Consider the following 25013-nt stretch of genomic DNA (forward strand, 5'->3'; position numbering starts at 1 on the left):
CGCATGTACGAGTTGCAAGGTGCTTGGCGAATGGCCGGCTGTCTTCTGGGGGACACACATGTTCCAGAAGACATCAGGGGGTTTACCGAAGAAGAGGATATGACCTCCTGCTCCGCGGACTGGATGGATCGAAAGTACAGGCTGTACTTCATAAAAAGGTAAGTTAGAAGAAAAAAAAAAATTAACTAGCCAAAAACGAGCGGTGGAGAGGTGGTCTTTCATTTAAGACCACCTCTCAAAAGTGGGTGGAACTCTGCTTTAAGATAAAAAAGCTTCTGCCTTTACAACCACTTTAACCTTCCTGGTATTGAAATAGTTCCAATATACTGGCTATACTAAAACATGTTGTAAGCATTATTATATGGGAAGTGATGGACTTAGCCCACCAAAACAAGTAAAAAACTGTCAAAGCTCACAAACGTTTGTTTCCAAATTATGGTGAATTTTATAATGGAATGTAAAAAATGTAAAAAGCAAAATATACATCAGTAGCATGCACATGAAGTTTATATCTTGTTTGCTCAGAACGCAGGATCATTTTTGCAGTGTAGCGTTAACAGCTAAACCCAGCAGTTTGGAAGCAGGTCCATGGACACCCTCCCAAAATTGAAAGCCCGGGGCTCGGATGGAAGGGGGGCAGGGGGGCCCATCATGGTTTCTTGCACCGGGGCCCTGAAGGTTCTAGTTACGCCTCTGATATGTATATTAACAAAGGCAGTAACTGTGAGTATAATAGTATCACCTTTTCATTATTTCAGATAAATCCTGTGCACGTTTTTTTGTGTATATAATACTGTACAGTAGACACTTGTAAGGCTTTTGTACATAGCACACAAACATGCACACACATTTGTTATTGAAAAATAAAGGTACATATAACATACAGTATGTACAAGCCCCCGTGTACGTACAAGCTATAAGGCCACAACAAGTCTGGTAAGCAGTAAGTTAAATCTCACACGTCCCCTGTCTTGCTGTGATATCTGTGCAGCATCAGTTTATTAAAGGATATAAAGTCAGCTCCAATGCTGAGTGATGTATAGGAAGCTCTGTAAACCTCCAACTGATGGGGAGCTGGGGACATTAACATTCCACTCAGGCTCCTCACCAATAACTTCACATCACAGTAAAGGGCTGTAATCCTTGTAGAATATATTAGATGTTCACAGCTAAACCTGGGTTTTCTTTATGATCATTAGTTTTCTGAGGGTGCAGGCAATCACACTCATTTGATGTGTTTATGTCTATTGATTAACAGCAGCCACTGTCACATACATAATATAGGAATAAATGAATTCCTGGCCAAATTCTCACAGTCTATGCACCAAAAAACGTTACTCTGGGAAAACTGTCTTACCAAACGAAGAACAAAGAGAGTTTTTTTTTTTTCCTTCTTTTTTTAATCATGGTTTCAAGCGCACCTGTACTAAAGTAGAAACTAGTAAGTTGGCAGCAAGAATTAAAGTGGTTTCTAAAAGCTGACAATTTTTTACTTTTATGCATTCTATGCATGAAGGTAAAAACCTTTTGAGTGTATGTCCCCCTATACCCCATATATATATATATATCTGAGCTCAATCTTGATCCAGCAATGTGCACTCTGAACTCCCTCCCTCCTCATTGGCTCAGACACAGCAGCAGGAGTCAATGGCTCAATGGAAATCACAGCCAATGAGAAGGGAGCAGGAGTGGGGCTGAGCCCTATTCTCTGTGTCAATTGACACACAGAGTGGGGCTTGGAAGCGAGTATGCACTAGTGCCCCCATAGCAAGTGGCCTGCTATGGGGGCACTCAGCTGGGGACCCCATAAGAGGAGGACTGGGGTTGCTCTGTGCAAAACCATTGCACAGAGCAGGTAAGTATAGCATGTTTGTTACTCAGAAAAAAAAAAAACTTTAGTATCTCTTTACATTCAGGCACCCTTACATTTGGTTATCTCCGGGGTGCTTTTTATGACCAAAGCCTGGAAATGTCAAGCAGTATTAAACTCTAAACCAAAAATTTAATACTGTATATCACAGCTTACCAATCAGTAGATGCACAGGTGGGAGATTTGGGCAGCAGAAGCACTAGCAGATATACAGTGACAAATTGAAGCTGAACTCCAGCTACTACTATATAATCAGTTACAGCAAACATTTTTTTTCTTTTTAGGGTAAAGGTTTTACATAAATAAAAGCTGATCTTTTAAAGCACCCCATCAGTGTTAAATGGTCTGTGTAATCCATACATCTGCATACATCTGCAAGGGAGCTGTTCTGTTTAAAAACAACAGACTTACTGGCTGGATCACCAGATGAAAGAAGCCTAAAAAAGGAAATTAGTACAACCATCACATCTAAGAACTGGTAAGCTGCAATATAATGTTTGCTTTTGGGTTTAATACTGCTTTAAGCTATGCATGTTGCATGTTTCGCTATTGGTCAGTGAAGCTGCTTATCATACTAAATGAAGAACTGTGATGCAAAGAGGTGAAAGGGTTCAGACATAAGCTTGACTGTCTGAACTCTGATCAGTATGTGCATAATAGAGCTCTTCTGGATCTGAGGCACCATATGTGCGTATGGTTAACAGATGCTGTCAAATGTATCTTGTGTTATTCTATGTTTTTCTTGTGCTGTGCTATGATCAGCTGACTGCATTGAGCCAATGGAATCGTTTGATTTCTTTACACTGTAATTGGTCCCTATTGGTTATTTTATTTATAAATACTGGCAACCTGGAGTGGATGGTTTATGCCCCAGTAGAAGACCTTTAGGTCAAAACGCGTCGGTCAATTTTATCCTCCTCCATGTTGCCCATTTCTGTTTTATTTTTGTTGTGATCACATTTTTACTGTAAAGCTTTTTTAGCAATAAAAAACATCCCTTTTTTATCTGCACTATGTGGAGGCATATCTTTTCTTTCCACATACCCTCTGAACAAGAATAAGTGCTTACTCCAGTTCTATGAGAAATATTCTGCTTTCTGGATCCGCACTTTGGTTATCCATTGCAAGGACTGGCCTGGGGACCTCCAGAGACCTACGCAGAGTCCAACCTAGACGGTTTGATTGGTGGGATATCCTTTTCAACGCCCTGGGTGGCACACTGCTCACCTGACTCCCTGTCGCTGACAAGGGAGTCCATAGGATCTGGTAAGAGTTTATGCATACCATGCTTTCCATGATGTCCTTATTTGGTTGATGCATTTTCTTCACGGACTTACACAACCTTCTTCCAATTGTTGGAATATCATCTTCCCTTGGGATTACATCTATATCTCCATGCAGTGGGACATTATATTAATCACTTATGTAACCATTTGTTTATTGACTTTGCTTTTATTATACGATATTTTGTTAATTGTTCACTAACACCCCATTTGGGATTGAAGTACAATTGAGTCATCCTCTTTATATTTCGATTATCTATACACATACTATGCGCTACATTTTTACCATTATGTTTTTCTGCTGATTGTAATTGTGAAAACTTTCTATAAATAAAGAATGCATAAAAAATAGATCCTGTCAAGGTCAAGCTAAGTTAAGGAGAAGGGGGAGAGAAGGGGGTGATCAAGAGAGAGGAGAGACTGGGTTGGGAAGGGGGAAAGAAAAGGGAAAGGCAGGGGAGGGGGAAAAATAGGGGAGGTCTAGTGCTTACGATTTCTAAAATGGTTCAAATACTGTATACTTGTGCCTATTATTAATTACCAGGGCCAGTACAAGGGGGGGGCAGAAGGGGGGGGAGCCCTGGGCGGAACAATTTACTGGAGGAAGGGGGGGGCGCAGCCGCAGGGGAAGTGCCTGCAGTGTGCTGCTACAATCTGTGGCTGGACAAATACACTGTCTGTGACTGTACATGCCGGTCGCACTACTGCTACATAGTTACAGCGATGTGCTGAGTGCGCTCCTGCACCCGGCACAAGCCTAGGATGGACGGCCCTTCACTTCCCTGTCAGGCGGAGAACAGGCAAAGTATCTCTGCCTGACAGGCGTTTCCTAGTCCAAGCCCGGCGTGACGTCAGTGAGAGGCCGGCAGGAGGTGGGATGGGAAAGGAGCATGGAGTGCTGCTGATCGACCTGCAAGTGCAATCTAGAGGAGGAGAAAGTAAGTGTACATCGCACAACAAGTAAGCAGATCGCCATCTGCAGATTCACTTGTTAACTGTTTGGATTGGGGAGGGGGAGGTTAATTGCTAATGGCATTGGTAATATGCAGCATGAGGGGGTTAATATATTGGCACTGGTCACTGATGAATTAGTGTCAAGTGGCAGGTAATTACCCCTTTGTGCGGCATTAGTGGCACCAATGTCAGTGTTAGCACTGACATTGGTGCCACTAATGCCGCACAAAGGGGTAATTACCTGCCACTGGTCACTAATGCATCAGTGACCAGTGCCAATATATTAACCCCCTCATGCTGCATATTACAAATCCTATTGGTAATTATACACTTGCCGACCAGCCGCAGTACATATACTGCAACGGAGCAGCAGCTACAGGCATGTGCCTATACGTTGTTGCCTGTTTCAGGGATTTGGGCGCATGCCCCCACCCGTCTACTCCTCTGTGATTGTACACAGCGGGAGTCTGCCAGCAGATCCCAGCCAATGATTCATGGCTGGGACCTGCTGACCAGCTGTGTCAAATGACAGCCCAGAGCCCTGTGTTGATAAGCAACACAGGGCTCTTTAGAGAGGGAATGATTGCTTTTATTTTCTCTTTTCCCTGCAAATGGGGTAAAAAGCAGCACATATTGTTAGGCACACTATTAACTTGCCATCTTCGCCCTGAGCACCAGGTGACCTTGTCCCGGCACTGGGGAGGGGGTCCAATGAAAGTTCACCTTACAGATTTTCTTTAAGGTGAACTTACAATTTAACCATTTTCCGACCCGCCGCAGTACATATACTGCGACGGGGATGCAGCTACAGTGTTGTATTGTAGTGTTGTTATGTTTTAAGTGTTTTTCTAGTTTTGAAAGGACACTGACTTATTCTTTATACCCTGGGGGGGGGGGGGGCAGATTGCCATCTTCGCCCTGGGCACCAGATGGCCTTGTCCCAGCACTGTTAATTAAATTTTATTATACAGTATCATTCTCCAAGACACTCATTCATTCAGTTATCATGACACAGTCCCCTGACTGACTGTGTGCAATGTGAGCAGAGACTGTGAAAGGATCTCCAGGAAAATTGTAACTTTTGTAAGTAATGAAACAAATGACAAAGAAGCACAAACTTATTTAGAAAATGATAGAAATGTATTGCTAGCGAAATGTGACTTTGGGAAGACATGGTCCCTCTAAATGCATATAAAAAGGAAGAAAGAATACCCAGGGGCCTTACAATAAAGAAATCCTCACCATTTGAAGTAATGGATGAAGGTTTTTAAAAAGGAATGGATAATGGACCTAAATGTAGCATCTTAAGGCCGGCAATATACGAGCAATTTTCTTGCCATTGAAGCCATCCCCCCCAGGAGAACACGGCTAAAGCAGCAGCTAGCAATAATTGCATGCAATTTCTGACAGGCTGGTTGTACCCAAGTTGATCAATTGATCAACTTGGGTACATTCAGCCTGCCCATACATGGTTCAAATCTTGTCTGGTTCCTGCTAAACCAGCCGAGGCTCGAACCGTCTATGGCCTGCTTAAGTTGACAAGGCTCATAGTCAACCACAAACAGTTCCGCCTAGAAGAGTCAAATACAGAAATTAACAGGATTCAAAGTTAATTAGAGAAATTCAAAGGAACATCATGTTTTCAGTTACTAGATGAGAAGTTATTTACATTCGATTTCCCAGAATGTAAGATCGCTAAGTCCAAACGGTCTAAATGTATGCATGGTAAACAAGACTATGAGCAATCCAAATTGTAAAGTATACAGAAACAGAAGGTTTACTTGGAACCACTCTAGTAGTCAAAGAGGCTTTATTCTGTGGCTAAGTTCTACATCCACTTGCCCACATAAAAGAGTCAGTTTTTCTGACACTGAGAGCAAAAGTTCTCTACCCTCAGTATCTTCTACTGTGTCCAAAATCAGTGATAGGCAAAGGAAATTGAGGGATACATTCTTGTAGGAAAGAGACAACAACAGAGCTCAATAAAGTCCAAATACAAGAAACCCCCCCCCCCCCCCCCCCCCCCCCCAAAAAAAAAAAACACACAAAAAGAGGAAGGGGTTGAAAGGGGAAAAGGGGAAGAGGAGACATCAAGATTCCCTATTGGTGAGAACTGCAGCAGTCATGTTTTAACCTATTCGGATCATGTTCTACCGTCACAGGATGAGTCTGTTCTTTCACGCAGTTTAGGCTTTACGCCTAGTTGCCATTTTTCAACACTGGTGGATTTCAAAAACATTTTTAGAAAATTTACTTTGAGGAAGCACTATAAAGAGATGGGACAAGGGTCCCCAGCACATGGATTGGTCATGATGTTTCAGACCCCAGCTCATTTACACATTATTCTACAGGGTTTCAATTGTCCAGGAATTTTGGAATTTTTCATGAAATATCTGTACTATATCATATGTGCACTTCAGTTAATGAAGGATATCAGGGTTTGAGACTCACATAGAGAATAGGAGCCCCCCCCCCAATTAGGATTATCCTTTAGATCCAGGCCCAGTTTCCCATACAAGCCGGGGTGATGGACCTTTTCCAGAAGCTTGCGGAACAAGACTCAACTGAAACTGTGAGCACATGTACCTCACACAAGAAAAAAAATCTCAATAGACAATATTGAGACAATATATATTCCCCTGAGCAGAATATTCTCATCATTATTAAGGAGGAACTGCAGTCTGCTCACATAATTTGTAATAAAAACAGAAGGTTTACACCTTTGCCATTCTGAAGCTTCCCTCCAACCACCTGGCATATTAATTTATATATACTGTGATTCTGTACTTGCCTTATATGCTGCAGAAATCTCCCGCCACTGAGTCTGGCTGCAACCATTTTAACTGTGGGCAGCTGAAGCTGCTGCCTGTTCACTTCCTGGATTTACACAGATACACAGAGGCATACCTCCAGCCCTGCAGCTCTCATTGGCCCTCTTATGACTCACCTCCCCTCCCTTCCTGGCAAAATCTCACAAGAGTTAGAGAGAGAGTTGTGCATGAGGTCATAAGCCTAAACTTTTTACCAGACAAGAAACAGTTAAAAGTTAAAACAAGAGCAGAAGATTTAATAGATGGGAAGTTGAAAAAATGACTGAAGGTCCACTTTAAGAATGTGGACAAACAGAAGGCCGTAGTGTTATTAAACACCAACAACTATCACAGTCAGGCCCAGAGACAACTGTCAGATACCAATACCTATTGTAGACTAAAGCAACAAAAAATAATTTGTTTGGATCATCACACAGGCAGTAACAGTGGGAGTCCAAAAGAAAGATATAGCCTAAAAGTTGGTACTGGAATTCCTTGTTGTACCAATTTTCCACTTCTCCCAAAGGTTCACAATAAGTGTGGTGGTGTGAGTTAGACCTATCGTCGCTAGCATCAGGTTTCTTTGGGAACCTTTGGAAGATTTGTTACTTAATGCAACAAACCTTATTGCTTAATTTACCTAAATATATTTGGGACATATACCCCATGGTTTGGAGTTATGGGCATTAAGACATAATTTAGATCATCTGATTTATGAAATAAAACAAAGAATAAAAAAAACTTCAACTTAGAGACAGTTACCTTCTTACTAACTCACAATTATTTTTTGTTAGACAGTTGTTGGTACACCCAGAGGTGTGGCGCCTCCATGGGTGCAAAGTTTGCACACACACATATGCCAAGCTACTATAATATAGGTTGATTCTGACCCATTTATAGACCAAATAAGTTTTTTGTTTTTTTTTTTTTGTTTTTATTTTACTAACAATCTGATTTTCATTGTGCAGCAGGATTTGTCCCTGCCTGAATATTTAGGGTACCTGAATTATAACAAGTACAGTCTTTGCTTTATGAGAGAAGAACAATTTGTCCACATTAACTATCTGGATCTGAGTGGAGCACGTTAGAGGTTTTTTATTGATAGGTGGTAGGCGCTGCACTTAATTGTTGTATTCATTTTTATGAGGTATTCATATGGTGCAGGCTGCTGTAATTACCTGTATCTAAGTGAGAGAAGCACAGAAGGTTTTGATACATCATTGAATAACATATAGACAGCGCTAGCTCAACCTTAAACTGTTATAAAGTGCCACAGCTGCGATAGTATATACAGTCATCTATTGCTATATCGATCAATATCCAAAACAAACTATAATCACGTGCTAAAAATTATACAAAATAATCAATGGATTATGTAAAGTGCATAAAGTGATATCTGAGCAAAACAAAGTATTTTTTTTCTGTGTAACAAAGTGCTGTTGTGCTCTGTTTCCAAATGGTATCTGTGCATCCACCTCATGAAGAACTGTAAACACTCCACACTCACCAGATATGATGGACTCCCTTACCATATAGCAAGGGGGGTCTGCTGAGCTTGAAGGTCTTAATGGGGGACCTATCCCACTGGTGAAGGTTACCTTCGATAATAGCTCCATAGCTCCATGTTCAGATTGTGCAGGTGTGCAATATATGGAGAGAAAAACTCCTCATGGTGTAAAATCCTTGGATATTGATTATTTTGTATCATTTTTAGCACATGATTATTCATTGGTTTATGTTTTGGATATTGATCAGTATAGCAATAGATTCAAGGTATACACTATCACAGCAGTGGCACTTTATAACATTTTAAGGTGGAGCTAGCGCTGTCTATAATTTATTCTTTCATATTGGCCCACTAAAGGGGACAGCATTGATAGCATTGGCTCAATTACGCCGCCATTAAATTTACCAAGGCGCGGGTGTCCAACATTTTTGCTTTTGATAGCTCATTACTACAGGTATCACTCCACAAGTTCTAGTTGCTCACTTTTACGGGATCCCCATATGATCATGTCACAGCCCATGTAAGTTCTTCAAAATCAGACAAATAGTTAACTAGAAGACTAGATATATATGTTATCCCCTGTATGATATGCAAAAAACAATAGGTTGGAAAGATGACGAGACGGTTGTGCGACCGTACGATGGACCATTTATCAAGAATCAGGACACCAAAGATACCAACATAGCAAGACAGTTTTTAGTACATCATGGATCTAGTATATAGTCATTTAGAGTAGAAACTGGCCCACCATTTAAAATTTTACACTGCTAGGCTAATTATTAACCAATTTCCCTGCCCAATTTTGATTTTAAAGGAGAAGTCCTGCCTGAGCTTTTTAGGCTGAGCTTCTCCTAAGGGCCGTTTTCAGCAGAGAGCGGTCTGAAGTCTGAAGTCCACTCTCCCCTGACGTTGTTGCAATCAGTTGAGGCAGCGCATCATCCTGACTTCTGAAGTCTGGATCTGCCAGCTGCCTTGACTGATGGCAGTCTCAGCGAGCTGCTGAGATGGCCGCTCCCCGCCCCCCCTACAGCTCAGCTCCAATGTGCGTGGAGGAACAGAGCAGGAGAGATGCTGGCTGACAGTCAGCAGCTCTTCGCTCTGGGAGGAGTGAGAACTGAGCCATCGGCGGTGTTCGGTGGCTCGGTTCTCATTGCAGAGACGCTGGGAGACAGCTCCAGCATTGGTCTGATGCTGCATCCACCTAGGTAAGTATGAATCTCAAAAAAAACAAAAAAACATACTTCTCTTTTAAATCTTCTAACCAGATCTTAGTTATCAAACTTAAAATGGGCATAGGACTTCTCATTTATAAAGGCCAAGTAGGGGTGGCTCAATCCCTGATGTGAGCGGACATGCACACTGAGGCTTCCTCTAGCAATCTGAGGCAATCCATCTTACATCAGCACTACAGTACTAGATAATCCCTTGGTACTAACTCAAGGAACATCTGATTTACCTTCTCTGCCATGTTTATGGCTTAAAGTAGCACTAAAGACATTTTTGATAGCTTGCGGGAGTGTTATAATGTTTATTTTTGTCATCTCTGTCCTATTGGGGAGATTTCCATTCACCTCCTGTCCCATAGCCAAACAGGAAATGAAAATCCCTCAAAAGTGAAGGTAACCGTGGTTGTCATCAAAACTGATGTCCCCATTGGAAGATATCCCCACTATGCCTGTTCTCAACAACTTAAAATTTGGGATTTTCTTTTAAGATGGCTCAGAAGGGACTGGCTGAGATTTGACCTATCTGTGGGCAGACTGATTGTACTCAAGTCGATCCATCAATTGACTTGGGTACAACCAGCATGCTGGATTTTTACATGCAATTATTTTAAGTGGCACTCTCACTTTAAGCTAATATTGTTCATTTTCACTGCAACAAAACAAACTATTGCACAGCATAGACTCTAAACTTACAAGGGGTCAAATCTATGGTGTTATGGGTGATTACCAAAGATAAAATGACAACTGAACAACATAACAGCTTTGTATGAGTTGTAGTATAGAATACATATCTACCCCCAAACTTTGACAAATGCCTCTTATGCCTATGCCTCATTAACCAGACCTCCTAAATGGAGTTTGACAACATGCACTGAACACCCCCCCTCCCGGTTGCAGACCCCCTAATCTTCTTCCATTCCCTTCATGCCTATCCACTCTGTCCTCTATCTTCACACTCTCCTGCCAACCAACTGTCATATGAGCCTTTTAGTTGGATACACTCTGCAGCTATATATTGTAGTTATCATTGCATGTGATGTGAACCCTGTACATGAGGCCATCTCACAGTCAGGTGGGCTACCTGTTGTACTGTTTATCTATTAGTATACTTGTCAAAATCGCAAATAAACTATTGAACTGAAAATTTTACCCTGCCCTGTAAGAAAACTGCAATTAAGAGAAATATTATCTTGTTTACCTTTAGATCTACCAATCTACCAACTACGTAGCCCAAAGGCCTGCCTGATTGGACACAAATTGGATTGTTGATGTATGCCATCACATCGATCTGATAAATCTAAAGAGAATTTGTACAGAGATATTACAATTTGAGTTTAACCTTGTACATGAACAGGTTTAGAAATAAACTACTATGACAAAAAGTGACTTTGCAGTCAGACATAAACTGCATGTTATAGACTGAATGCCCTGTCTTTCTACCATGGCAGAGATTTTGGTATTGATATGTGAAAGCAGGGCATGGGTCAGAAGTGAGTCTTTCTCCAAGAGAATCAGGACCATATTGGTGAATGAGGGTTAAAGGTTTATGCTGTGCACAAAAACTAACAATTGTTTATTAAATACCTATATGGGATACAAACACGTACAAATAAACACTTCGCAGGAGCCAGTCTCACTGTTTTTCTCTACGGCTATTAAATATGCATTTTCACCTGTTCCAAATATAAAGCAATAACCACAAACTGCTCCCAGTGTCAGCAAGGTCCCTAGAAACAATCAAGATTTATACAGATGCATAAAATATTAATACTGCAAAACCATGAAAAAATGTTTCTCAATAACAGCCTGACAAGAACTCAGATTATTACATTGGAATAAACATATCGAGCAGCAAGATTATGTAGTAGTTGGCATTGCAGACATTGTATTAACCATGCTCAATATTTTATTCTCGGGGTTCACACAAACCTGCTAAGCTCCTCTGAAAATCAATAGCTACAATACTTATTAAAGGCATACAAGGCTGCTCTATAATACACAATGCACATGAAACACCATGTTAGAGACTCTCAAAGCACTGAATAATAAGCAGAAACATGACAGTCTATTTAACAGCTGGCAAGACCTAACCATTGTGATAAAGACTGAATTCTTTTTTTCCAAATAACATTTTGATTAGTTGTCTCAGTAAAAGAAACAGTATACAGATACAAGTGTGAAAAAGAAAAAGGACAATGAGTGAGAAAACGCAATGGCGTTGAGAAGGGAGGAACCTTCTTCAAATTTTTGCATTATACATTTCAACTTCAATGGTGACATTGCTTTAAAACAATAGTAAGCAGTACCTGTAAAGTGGAATCATACCTAACTTTGCATGGAGAATATCCAAGAGGGGAGAAATAAAAGAGAAGAGAAGGATAGAGAAAGTAGGAGAAGAGAAAAGGAAGAAAGCAGAGGGTTACCACTATGGATCTGTTACCGGCTCAGGGTAGGCCCTCCCGAAGATGGCACCGTTCCCAGACCTTATTGTGGTCGTCTAGCCTGTCCTGTATCCTAGCGGTCATCTTCACCATAAGCTCAATATCCTTAACCCTAGAGTACAAGGCTTCCGGGGAAGGTGCTGAGCATTTCTTCCAGTTAAGGGCAACTAGGCATCGTGCAGCCTTGAGAATGTGTCTGAGTAATTTCCTATAGGGTTTGGCTATTTTCAGTTGAGAGAGGCCTAGTAGGAAGAATTTCGGTGTCACGGGTATCGCCACCTCAAAGAGGCGAGCCAGTAGTTGTGTCGAGCGCCAGAATGGAGCTATTAAAGGGCGGGTCTAGTAGATGTGGAAAAGGGTGCCTCTGTCCCGCTGGCAATGCCAGCAGTGGTCAGAGCTGGAGGGGTAGAGAACATGGAGCACGTCCGGAGTCAGGTACCAAAAGTAGAGAATCTTGTAAGCCTTTTCCTTATGGAGAGTACCTAGAGAACTCTTGTCAGCCTGACTCCAGATCGCCCACCAGGCCTCCTCTGGGATTTCCGCTCCCAGCTCTCTTTCCCAGCTAGGCATGTAAGCATGTTTTCCCTGATCTGATATGGAGTATGTATTAAGGATCTGCTAAATATCAGAGAACATGTGCGGAGCCCTCTAATATAATGCGTTCAAATGGGGAAGGTATGGAAAATCACAGACTTGGAGTTATGGTTTGGGCATATTGTCGAACCTGAAAGTAGCCGTAGAACACCTGGCGAGGTAGGTCATGTTTATCTTGGAGTTCAGAAAATGGTAGCAATTTACGGGATCTAGGATCTACTAGGTGTCCGAAATCGAACAGGTTCCCTGACGCCCAGGGCCATGACATCTGTCGGGTAAGACTAGCAGGCAGTTTAGGGTTGCAGAGGAAGGAGGTCAGCAGTGATCTTTCAGATTTGAGCTCTTGTTCACAAGATAGTTTACGCCATAGCCGCCTAAGCTGGGACATTGACCCCAATAGCCAACCGGGTTGCACCTCAACTTTTGCATTCCAGAGGAGGCTGTTTGGGTATACAGGTGCCAACCAAATTTTCTTTATTTCCATCCATTTATTGTAGGAACGTTGGGGAAACCAGGAGTCTATTGCGCTTAGCTGGGCCGCCTGGTAGTATTTAACTAGGTTGGGGAAAGCCAGGCCCCCGTCACGCGATGCCATCAGGACTGATCAGGGTAACCTATGTCTTTTATAGTTCCACACATATCGTAATAAATCAGCTTGTAGTTTGTGTAGGTGGCCGTAGGGGACAGGGATGGGTAGTGTCCGGAATAGGTACAGAAGCTTAGGAAGGATAACCATCTTGACAGATATGATTCGCCCCAGGAGAGAAATATGATGGGTTTTTAATTTTTGGACTAATTCCCTAATTGACCTATATAAGGGGGGGGTAAATTAGCTTGGTATAGTGTGGCGAAAGACGGGGTAATATTAACCCCCAAATATTTTAAAGAAGTATGTTCCCAACTATAGGGAACACAAGACCGTAGGTGGTGGATTTCATCCTTTGGGAGGTTAACTGGGAGGGCTATGGACGCATTTGTTTTGTAACCCGAAATCGCCCCATATTTGTCAAGTTCAGCATGTAAATTAGGTAGGAAGATCCAGGGCTTGGTCAAGGTGAGGATAATGTCTTCTGCAAACAGCGAGATTTTTAATTCCTTACCCCTAGGTAAGGGTTAACTAGACTTAGGAAGAGCGTCACAAAGTGGAATCAGCCATTTCTATGCTTAGTGGTTTTACGTGGGGGTCCGGTCATCTAGAGCGCTTGGTGGGGTGAACCTTCTGCCAAACCACTGGGGGTGGAGGAGGGCTGGCCACCAGGTCCCAGTCAGGTAGCTGAGGAATAGGAATACCAAGGGCATCACAGAAGGCGTTTAGGTCCTCTGGGTAGCACAGTAGAGCAGATTTTCCTTAGTGTCTTGCTGTCAGGCTGAAGGGAAATACCCATCTGTAGATAATGTCCTTATCTTGTAAAGCATGCAGAAGGGGTTGTATGAGTCTAAGTTTTTGAAGCGTGATCCAGGAAAGGTCCGGATATATCGGTACTGGATTGTTGTCGAAAACCAGTTTGCGGATGGATCAAAGTCTTCCTTCAGCGAATAGGAGTGCACCCGGAAGATGACATTGCGTGGTTTAGAAGCGGGGCCCTTAGGCCGAAGGGCTGTGTCCATCTCAATATGTTTGTCAGCGGCTTCCCCCAATAGGCTGTTAAACAAGGCCTGCAGGGTGGACTGTAGATCTTCAGCTTCCTCTGATTCAGGCAGGCCTTGCATGCGGATGTTATTCCCATGTCCCCTATTGTCCAAGTCCTCGACATGACGTTGCATGTCTCTCAGGAAAAGGCGGTGGTCTGCGCCTTGAATTTGAGTGTGGTGGACTGCTAATTTGGTCTCCTGTATCTCCTCCTCCGCCATCTCCACCCTGTCCACTAGGTGTTTGAGGCCCGTATGGAGGGCCTGAATTTCAGCTTGGCATGTGGCTTTTACATCTTCTATGAGCTGTTTGAAATCCTCCTTAGTTGGAATGGCTTGTATATAGGATTGCCACCGGGGGGGGGGGGCAGGGTGGAGGTGGACTGCAGCATCTTAGTATGGGTGCAAGTGAGAGGTAGAGGGGTGGATGGGAGTTCTCCACAGAGGAGCTGTGAGCTTGGGGGGTAGTTCGCGGTGAAAGGTCCCAGGGCTCAGACCACGTTGGAGTGTGAGAGGGCAATGGAGCTGGTAGACTCCCCATCTGAGGATGTGCCTGGGAGCTTGCAATCTGGGCATAAGGAGGGGGGTCCCAGAAATTCCCCTGGCAGAGCTAGAATCTCTGGAGTGGGACTGTCTCTGGGCCTTGGGGGAGGCAGGCACAGGCGTGTTGGGAGAGGGAGGCCTACTGCCCCCTTCAGGCATCAGGTAGGCCCGTGGATGCATGGGGTCTGGGAGGGGGCAGGAGAATCGGGGCTGCTCTCGTGGATGCCAGGATCTGATGCTGTCCGCAATAGTCGTGGGACGGCATCCGTGCACTGTGGTTATGGTGCAGAGGGCTGGGTGTGGGTTACGGCCTGCTCTTTATGTGGCGTGGCTGGGGAGGAAAGAGCCGATAGGAGAGACTCATTGCTTGTGGGGGTCCGTTGAGGCTGCTGGGCCTGGGACGGTGAGTGTGAGGAAGCCCTAGATCAGGTGGAGAGGGCATCCGGGGCCATCTTGTCTGTACTGCCTGGAGGCATGTCGGGCACCTTAAAATAGTCCCGGAAGGTCGTGGAGGACCCTGGCGGAAGTTGGGATGATCCTCTGGCTGAGGAGGATCGGGTGGTCCTAGATCTGCCCGTTGATGGGTGAGCAAAGACCCAGAGATTTGCCTTGAAGCTGCGGGCTGATGGAGAGCTAGCTGGCTAAGCGTCCATTCAGGTCTGCTTCCGGTCATGCCCAAGACTGAATTCTTAAATGCAAAACAGCCAGCGCTGTCTTTAATATTGACTGGACCTTGGGCAAACATTTTCTTGGGCCCCCTCTTCCATGCAATTTCGCTCTCCACATGCTTTGAGATATACAACAAAGAGCTAGACTTAAAATCAGTTTACTGAATCAGATCAGGCAGCGATTGCAATTGGTTGCCAGAGGTTACAGTGTATCATTACCACTCACTGACTGGCTGCTAGAGGTTATAGCACACATTACGGCTCACTGTTTATTTTCTAGCGGTTACTCCTGTGGAATTTGCACCAGAGCTGCTCTGGAGATGTGTGAACCGGCTCCATAGAGAGCCGGTCACAATCTCCTGACATGCGAATTGGATGCGGGGGAAACCCGCATCCAATTTGCAATAATGTGAACCCAGCCTCAAGGAATGAGGTGGCAACCCTAGTGTAATGCTGTCAGGCTCAGTAGAGGACTGAAATGAATATATTGGTGTTTTATTTGTCTGCTCAAAGAATATTCATGCAAACTCTATCCACTTCTATACTTCTATAGACAGTTTAATTCTGCCCAAGGAAAAAAGCTTTCAGCCAAGAAAAAAAAATGATTGCTTGGATTGCATACACATTGCTACCTGCCAACTAAATTACCAAATTGATTTCCCCAAATATTTATCTATGGGAATTATGTGGACTCAATGAACTATTAGCTAAACACAGTATTTGCATTATGTTTGTAAATATTTAACCACCTCCAGTCCGGGCTAATTCTAACATTTATGTCATACATGTAAAAATCTGCATTTTTTTTTTGCTGGAAAATTACTTAGAACCCCCAAATATTATATATTTTTTAAGCATAGGTGCTAGAGAATAAAATGTTTTATGTTGCAATTTTTAATGACGATATTTACGCAGTGGTTTATCAAACACACATTTTTGGGGAAAAATGCACCTTAATGAATTTTAGTGAATGCAAATACAATATAATACCAAATTTTTTGGTAACATATAAAAATAATGTCATGCCGAGTAAAACGATAACTAGCATTTCACCTTTTAAAATTGCATACACCCATGGAACAGCGACAAACTATGGTACCTAAAAAATCTCCATAGGTGACGCTTAAAAAGCCTTTACAGACTGCCAGTTTAGATTTACACAGGAGGTCTGGAGACATACGTGACCTCACATGTGTGGTATGATCACTGTTTACATACAGTGCTGTGAAAAAGTATTTGCCCCCTTCCTGATTTTTTTTTTGCATATTTCTCACACTTAAATTATTCAGATCATCAAACAAATTTTAATATTACACAAAGATAACTCGAGTAAAACCAAGATGCAGTTTTTAAATTATTATTTCATTAATTAAGGGAAAAAAAATGTTCAACCCTGCCTGCCCTATGTGAAAAAGTAATTGCCCCTCCCATGCCGAATCATGACTGAACTGTGATTACCCACAATTTTTTGGAAAGCTGAGTTAAATTTCACTTGCCACGCCCAGGCCTGATTACTACCAGACCTGTTGAATCAAGAAATCACATAAATAGAAGCTGTTTGACAAAGTGAAGCATCCTAACAGATCACAAAAAGCCACACATCATGCCACAATCTAAAAAAAAATCAAGAACAAATTAGAAACAAAGTAATGTACATGTATTGGTCTAGGAAGGGTTTCAAAGCCATTTCAAATGCGTTGGAACTCCAGTGAACCATGGGGAGAGCCATTATCCACAAATGGCGATAACTTGGAACAGTGGTGAACCTTCCCAGGAGTAGCCGGCCTACAAAATTTACTCCAAGAGCATGACGACGACTCATCCAGGAGGGCATAAAAGAACCCAGAACAACATCTAAAGAACTGCAGGCCTCACTTGCCTCAGGCAAGATCAGTGTTCATGATTCAACAATATGAAAGAGACTGGGCAAAAAAGGTATACATGGGAGAATTCCAAGGCCAAAGCCACTGCTGACCAAAAAGAACACAGAGGCTCATTTCACATTTACCAAAAACATCCTGATTATCCCCAAGACTTTTAGGCAAATATTCTGTGGACTGATGAGACAAAAATTTTACTGTTTGGAAGGTGTGCGTCCCGTTACATCTGGCATAAAACTAATACAGAATTTCATAACAAGAACATCATACCAACAGTCAGACATGGTGGTGGTAGCGTGATGGTCTGGGGCTGCTTTGTAGCTTCAGGACCTGGACGACTTACCATAATTGATGGAACCATGAATTCTGAGCTCTACCAGAAAAACCTAAATGAGAATGTCCGGTCAGTTCAAGCGGATCACCACACTCCAATGACTGGGATTAAGCCTGGGTTCACACTGAATGCAGGTTTGAAATTGTGTGATTACAAACCTGCAATTCAGTCCGACTCCAGAAGCGATTTCAGAGACATCTGTGAGGGTTTCTGCACAGATATCTATTGAAATCACACCTGAAGTCACCAAAAGTAGTGCAGGAACTATTTTTGGGAATCAGTGCTGTGCCACAAAGTTGGCGTTGCACCTATCCGGACGGTGCCTTTTGCCGGCAATAGGTGGCGATTTGCCATGCGATTTGACAGGGGTTAACCACTTGCCGACCGGGCCATAGCCGAAAGAAGGCTATAGCGTGGTTGGCTAGTTCTGGGTGGACGTCCGTGGGACGTCATTCCAGAATGTTGCTCCCGCGCGCCCCCTGGGGCGTGCACCAGGGAATATCACGGATCACCAGGGAACATCACGGATCACGGTAAATAGCCCCTGATCGCGGCCGTTTACCACGTGATCGCTCCGCCAATACTCTGCCAATACTCTACCAATACTCGCCAATACTCTGCCAATACTCTGCCAATACTTGCCAATACTTGCCAATACTCTGCAATAAATTTTAACAGAAACAAAGAATTTTTTTTTTTTTTTTTTATCGAATTTTCAGTATTTTTTGATTTAAAATTAAAAATTAAAAATAAAAAACCGAGCGGTGATTAAATACCACCAAAAGAAAGCTCTATTTTTGTGAAAGAAAGGACACAAATTTCATATGGGTACAATGTTGCATGACTGAGTAATTGTCATTCAAAGTGTGAGAGCACTGAAAGCTGAAAATTGGTCTGGTTAGGAAGGGGGTTTAAGTGCCCAGTGGTCAAGTGGTTAATAGTAGTATCCGGATTAAAAAAACAGAGAGGAAAACAGTGCTTCACTGCTGAACAATTTTATTAAAAGAAAAGTCAAAATCACACTCAAATGTATGAGATGGGATCTGCATGTAAATCCTATGAAGTGGCGCTGCTGCACTGAACAGGGGTTGTATGTCTCATTGGATAGATGAGAACCAACAGCCTGCAGGCAGCCTCCTCTCTCTTCACTCGCTCATGTTTCATTACTCTGACATCATAAGGTGCGCACCAAAGATGCAGCATGCAGGACTTTTGGTGCACTTTCAGGTAATGTGCCAAAAGTGCAGGACATTATAAAAAGTCTATGAGAAAATGCTGGTAACCCGCACGAAAACCGCAGTGCAGCAGTGTGAAACAGCCCTTACTCTGTAAACCCGCCCAGCCCTGCTCTACCTGATTCCCTTTCCCCTATGTTTCTACATACTTATTTAGTTTTCTACATTTCATGCTCATTTACTGACTGGTGTATAGGTTGCTTTTTATTGTATATCAATTGTATTCTTGTGTTTAGAATAAATTATACAGTATGTTTTCAATTGGACTTGAGTCTGGTAACCTCTGTGTAGTTTCTACATATATGGTCACACTAGAATTGCAGAATACCAGCACATGGTATCCTGACTGCCTATGTTACTGCTCCCAGCATAAAATACATTGTACAATGTCAAAAACATAAATATTTATAAACGTATACTTATAAATGTTTATAAACAAATAGATCTGTGTAATACAGACGTTGCTCACTGGTCAGTGAAAACCCTGTCTTTGACTAGCAATCCACAAGCAATGAATTACAAGTATTAAGCAGCAGCCACTTCAAAAATAACAGTACTATCCATGCATCATAGGCTCTTATAACTAGCATTCTAAGGGATTGATTTACTAAAGGTAAGTAGGCTTTTCACTTTGCAAGGGAATATTCCCTTACCGTAGTCAATGAGGTGAAGCTGTATAATTTTCCTTGCTGGTGGTTGGATTTTCTTTGCAAAGTGAATTCTAACCACATTCACTAAGCTAAAGGAAACTTGCCTTGCAAAATGAATAGTCAATTTGCACGTAGTAAATCAACCACTAGATGTGCCCAAATATGCCAATAGGTTAGCTAATTATATATTTATCTACATATCTATCCCATCTTAAACACACTAGAGTCTCCTTAATTCTTCCAGTATCTGTATGTCTCACCTTTACAACAAATCCATAAAACAAGGGATTTCATTCTTATTTTTGCACATTGGGCAAAGTAGCTGTGCTATTAGAAACCATTTTGTTTGGGCCAGAATTCCTCTTTAGACTGATGGTAACACGCAAACATGGAATGTCCATATTAAAACCATCTGTTGATTTACACTAGACACATGAAAATGCATTGTAGCAGACTGAAACATACAAAAATATGATGTATTTTCAGTATTGCTGCTTAGGGTAAAGAAATTCCTGAACTACTCATTTCCATCAAATTTGCATACATATAATGATGTTTTCTTCACCTAGTTTAAGAACACCATCAGTCGCTGGGTCAAGATAGCACTCTCATTAGAGGAAGCAGCTGTGCTAAGGTAAGATTCTATATCTTTATTTAATATTTGCAAATTGTACTGGGCTCATCTGGAAACAATTTAAACTAAAGTAAAAAAGCAGAGTAGAGTAACAAAATCCCTTGGATATAAAAGCTACAAGGCTATTTGGAATAGCTTTCTCAAGTATCTTAGCAAAATTATTTGAAAGCAAATGTACCTGATATATATTATATATATATATATATATATATATATATATATATATATATATATATGAAATGTAACTAAAGTTGTTCTTGCACAAAAAATGTTTTGCCTCTCAATTTAAAGTGCCTTGAAAAAGTATTCATACCCCTTGACATTTTCCACATTTAGTCATGTTACAACCAAAAATGTAAATGTATTTTATTGGGATTTTATGTGATAGACCAACACAAAGTGGCACATAATTGTTAAGTGGAAGAAAAATGATAAATGGTTTTCCAATTTTTTTTACAAATAAAAACTTGAAAAGTGTGGCGTGCATTTGTATTCAGCCCCCTTTACACTGATACCCCTAACTAAAATCTAGTGGAACCAATTGCTTTTAGAAGTTACCTAATCGGTAAATAGAGTCCACCTGTGTGTAACTTAATCTCAGTATAAATACAGCTGTTCTGTGAAGCCCTCAGAGGTTTGTTAGAGAACCTTAGTGAACAAACAGCATCATGAAGGCCAAGGAACACACCAGACAGGTCAGGGATAAAGTTGTGGAGAGGTTTAAAACAGGGTTAGGTTATAAAAAAAAAAATATCCCAAGCTTTGGACATCTCACGGAGCACTGTTCAATACATCATCCAGAACTGAAACCCTACCAAGACATGGTCGTCCACCTAAACTGACAGGCCGGGCAAGGAGAGCATTAATCAGATAAGCAGCCAAGAGGCCCATGACAACTCTGGAGGAGCTGCAGAGATCCACAGCTCAGGTGGGAGAATCTGTCCACAGGACAACTATTAGTCGTGCACTCCACAATTCTGGCCCTTATGGAAGAGTGGCAAGAAGAAAGCCATTGTTGAAAGAAAGCCATAAGAAGTTCGGTTTACAGTTTGCGAGAAGCCATGTGGAGGACAGAGCAAACATGTGGAAGAAGGTGCTCTGGTCAGATGAGACCAAAACTGAACTTTTTGACCTAAAAGCAAAACGCTTTGTGTGGTCAAAAACTAACGCTGCACATCACCCTGAGCACACCATCCCCATTGTGAAACAGGGTGGTGGCAGCATCATGTTGTAGGGATGCTTTTTTCAGCAGGGACAGGGAAGCTGGTCGGAGTTGATGGGAATTGAGAGGTAAACGAGAAATCCTGGACAGCTGCACTCAAAAGTAATCTTCAATCTTTATTTAGGTATAATCATAAAAATACATGCCACAGCATCACAAAGCAGGAAATCTGATGCATTTCACACTGTAGTCAGTGCTTAATCACAGCTATGATACCCCTAACTAAAATCTAGTGGAACCTAATACTTACCTGAGCCCCATCTCTGTCCAGCGATGTCCACGAGTGTCTCTACCATCCGAACTCTCCCTCCTGATTGGCTGAGACACAGCAGTGGCGCCACTGGCTCCCGCTGCTGTCAAACAAAGTCAGTCAACCAATCAGGAGAGAGAGGGGTGGGGCTAGGCCGCAGCTCGGTGTCTGAATGGACACACGGAGCTGCAGCTTGGCTCGGGTGCCCCCATAGCAAGCTGCATGCTGTAGGGGCACTCAACAGGAGGGAGGGGCCAGGAGTACAGAAGAGGGACCTGAGAAGAGGAGGATCCAGGCTAAATGATAAATCGTTTTCAAGATTAATCACTGCTTAATCACAGCGATGATTAAGCATTGACTACAGTGTGAAACGCGTCAGATTCCTGCTTTGTGATGCTGTGGCATGTATTTTTATGATTATACTTAAATAAAGATGGAAGATTACTTTTGAGTGAGGCTGTCCAGGATTTCTCGTTTACCTCTCAATTACCAGCATTGCCTGTACCTGTTACTTCCAGCATGGAGAAAATGTTTGTTCCTCACAGACCTTCTTCAGAGCGGTGATATTTTTCTCTCTTGGAGTTGATGGGAAGATGGATGGAGCCAAATACAGGGCAATCTTAGGAGAAAACCTGTTAGTCTGCAAAAGACTTGAGACTGGGGCAGAGGTTCACCTTTCAGCAGGACACTGACCCCAAACATACAGTCAGAGCTACAATGGAATAGTTTAGATCAAAGCATATTCATGTGTTAGAATGTCCCAGTCAAAGTCCAGACCGAAATCCAATTGAGAATCTGTGGCAAGACTTGAAAATTGCTGTTCAAAGACGCTCACCATCCAATATGACACAGCTTGAGCTATTTTGCAAAGAAGACTGGGTAAAAATTGTACTCTCTAGATGTGCAAAGCTGGCAGAGACATACCCAAAAAGACTAGCAGTTGTAATTGCAGCGAAAGGTGGTTCTACAATGCATTGACTCAGGGGGCTGAATACAAATGTACGCCACACTTTTCAGATATTTATTTGTAAAAAATCTTGAAAACAATTTATCATTCAGCCTGGATCCTCCTCTTGTCAGGTCCCTCTTCTGTACTCCTGGCCCCTCCCTCCTGTTGAGTGCCCCTACAGCATGCAGCTTGCTATGGGGGCACCCGAGCCAAGCTGCAGCTCCGTGTGTCCATTCAGACACAGAGCTGTGGCCTAGCCCCACCCCTCTCTCTCCTGATTGGTTGACTGACTTTGTTTGACAGCAGCGGGAGCCAGTGGCGCCACTGCTGTGTCTCAGCCAATCAGGAGGGAGAGTCTCGGATGGCAGAGACACTCGTGGACATTGCTGGACAGAGATGGGGCTCAGGTAAGTATTAGGTGGGCCGAGGGGGGCTGCTACACACAGAAGGCTTTTTACCTTAATGTATAGAATGCATTAAGATAAAAAAAACCTTCTGACTTTACATCTCCTTTAAGGTACCATCAGAAATCCACCATGGATTATTAGCAGTGCCATATTCCTGTGCCATATCTGGACAGGTTTCCAACTTTAAAGGTATAAAATGATGATTCTGTGGCTCTGTTGTTCTGTATGGGGAAAACAATTTATAGGATTTGGTAGTATAGCTAGAAAGTACCATACAGTTAACACAATAGCTGTATTGTGTATGAACTGAAAGTTACTGTAGAAGATGAAAGTGAGAAAAAGCCGCTTTGTAAAAAAAAAATGCAATTCTATAGCAGTCTTCCCCATTGTTTAGCTGTCTACCATCATTACAATATTATATATGTTGCTTTAGCTACTAAAACCCTGCTGATCGTAATTCATAGTTGACCACATGTACAATGTACAAGCTAGGCTCCAGGTGCCCCTGAAATACCTTTAACTTGAAAAAATTATCCTTCTTCCAAAACCTACAAATCCATTTCTGGGACAATACCTGCCCTCGGCAAGCTTCTGCTACCTGTTCTAGATTTAAAGTAGAACTATAGGCAAAACTTTTCTTTCATTTTGGATAGAGTAAGGACGGGTTAGAAACCCCTGTCAGATTTTTTTTTTCACCATCTGTGTCCCTTTTCAGAGATTTCCCTTCACTTCCTGTCCCATAGGCAAACAAGAAGTGAGAGGAAAGCTCTGCAAATTAAGGTAATCCCCTGGGGACCCCTAGTTCACTAGAACTAGTGTCCCCATTGGAACATTTCCCCTCTTTTACTTTTTTGGGGACAACCCAAATTTTGGGATTTTCTTTACCTTCACTTTCAATGATAATGGTAACAGGACAAATAGAGAGGGTGAATCTCCTTAACAGGAGAACAAACATCAATAAAAACCGACAGGTATTCTAATCCCTCTCCACTCTATCCAAAACTTAAAAAGTTTTTCCTTTAGTTATACTTTAACTCTTTTTTATGTGTGCTAGGTCAGGGTAATGATTGGTATTGGATATTCAGACATAGTTGAGTAGTACTACAGCCCGCCACAGCTGTGAAAGAGATGCAAACTCAAGAAAAGGCATTCCAGGTATTTTTTTATGTGGTTAAATCAGCTGAGGAGTAATCAGCTGAGAACCTTATAGAGATTTCCCAAATGTAGACCTAAGTATGGATATCACAACAAACCAATCCATTTCTGCTTCACTGAAGTGAATCATATTGTTTGGCTACTCACAAATTGACTCTGACAGACTGCATTGTAACCATCTTTCAGGACCTGAACCACTGCACTGTGAATAGAGTGATTTATTTTTGCACATCACCTTGATCTGATCTGTTTGAACTTAAATGCTAAAAGAATGGCCCACTATTTCAAAAAGGAAAGACAATATATCTACAATATATCTACATGTTTGTCACCATTTTAATTCATATAGTTCATTTTGTTGTAGATATGGGAAAAGCTATGAGTAAAGATATTCCTAAAATCCTAAGTATTCCCCAATGTGTCATGTCATAAAACAGGTCATATTATAGGTCTAAATACAACAAAAAGCCCACTCAATAACTAGATAACAATGGCAGGCAAAGCGAAGTAATGTGTGGCAACCAATAAAACTAGTAAGTAATTACTGCAGTAAACTCAGGAGATGATATTTGACTGGTTGCTGTGAATTATTGAACATCTTTGCTGCTTGTGGATAAGCCTGTGGTTGTTTATCTTTTGATTATATTAGCGTAACAAGCAAAACATTTTTGATTGCTGTAAAGCGGAAACCAATGAACACTCCACACCCTCCTCTCCCTTGTGCTTTTTATAATTTTTATCCCCTCTTGCCTTTTTTGCATTCTTCAGAAAA

The 25013-nt window shown here is 42.1% G+C and overlaps 1 protein-coding gene and 1 long non-coding RNA gene across 8 annotated transcripts in view; one reads left to right on the forward strand and one right to left on the reverse strand.

The window, feature by feature from the left end:
* CHID1 (chitinase domain containing 1) overlaps positions 1–25013 on the reverse strand; it is a 1258939-nt gene that overhangs the window by 274749 nt on the left and 959177 nt on the right. The gene's annotated exons all lie outside the window — the stretch shown is intronic.
* The window catches only part of LOC141112228 (uncharacterized), a 183327-nt gene that overhangs the window by 41416 nt on the left and 116898 nt on the right, over positions 1–25013 (forward strand). Inside the window, exons 3-4 of one of the 2 annotated variants that reach the window (XR_012236553.1) lie at positions 2155–2348; positions 20194–20258. This is a non-coding gene — a long non-coding RNA (uncharacterized lncRNA). The remainder of the gene's footprint in view (positions 1–2154; positions 2349–20193; positions 20259–25013) is intronic. The other variant, XR_012236554.1, reaches the window with a different exon arrangement.

This window comes from Aquarana catesbeiana, linkage group LG11, assembly GCF_042186555.1.
Source record: "Aquarana catesbeiana isolate 2022-GZ linkage group LG11, ASM4218655v1, whole genome shotgun sequence".
Classification (NCBI taxonomy): Eukaryota; Metazoa; Chordata; class Amphibia; order Anura; family Ranidae; genus Aquarana; species Aquarana catesbeiana.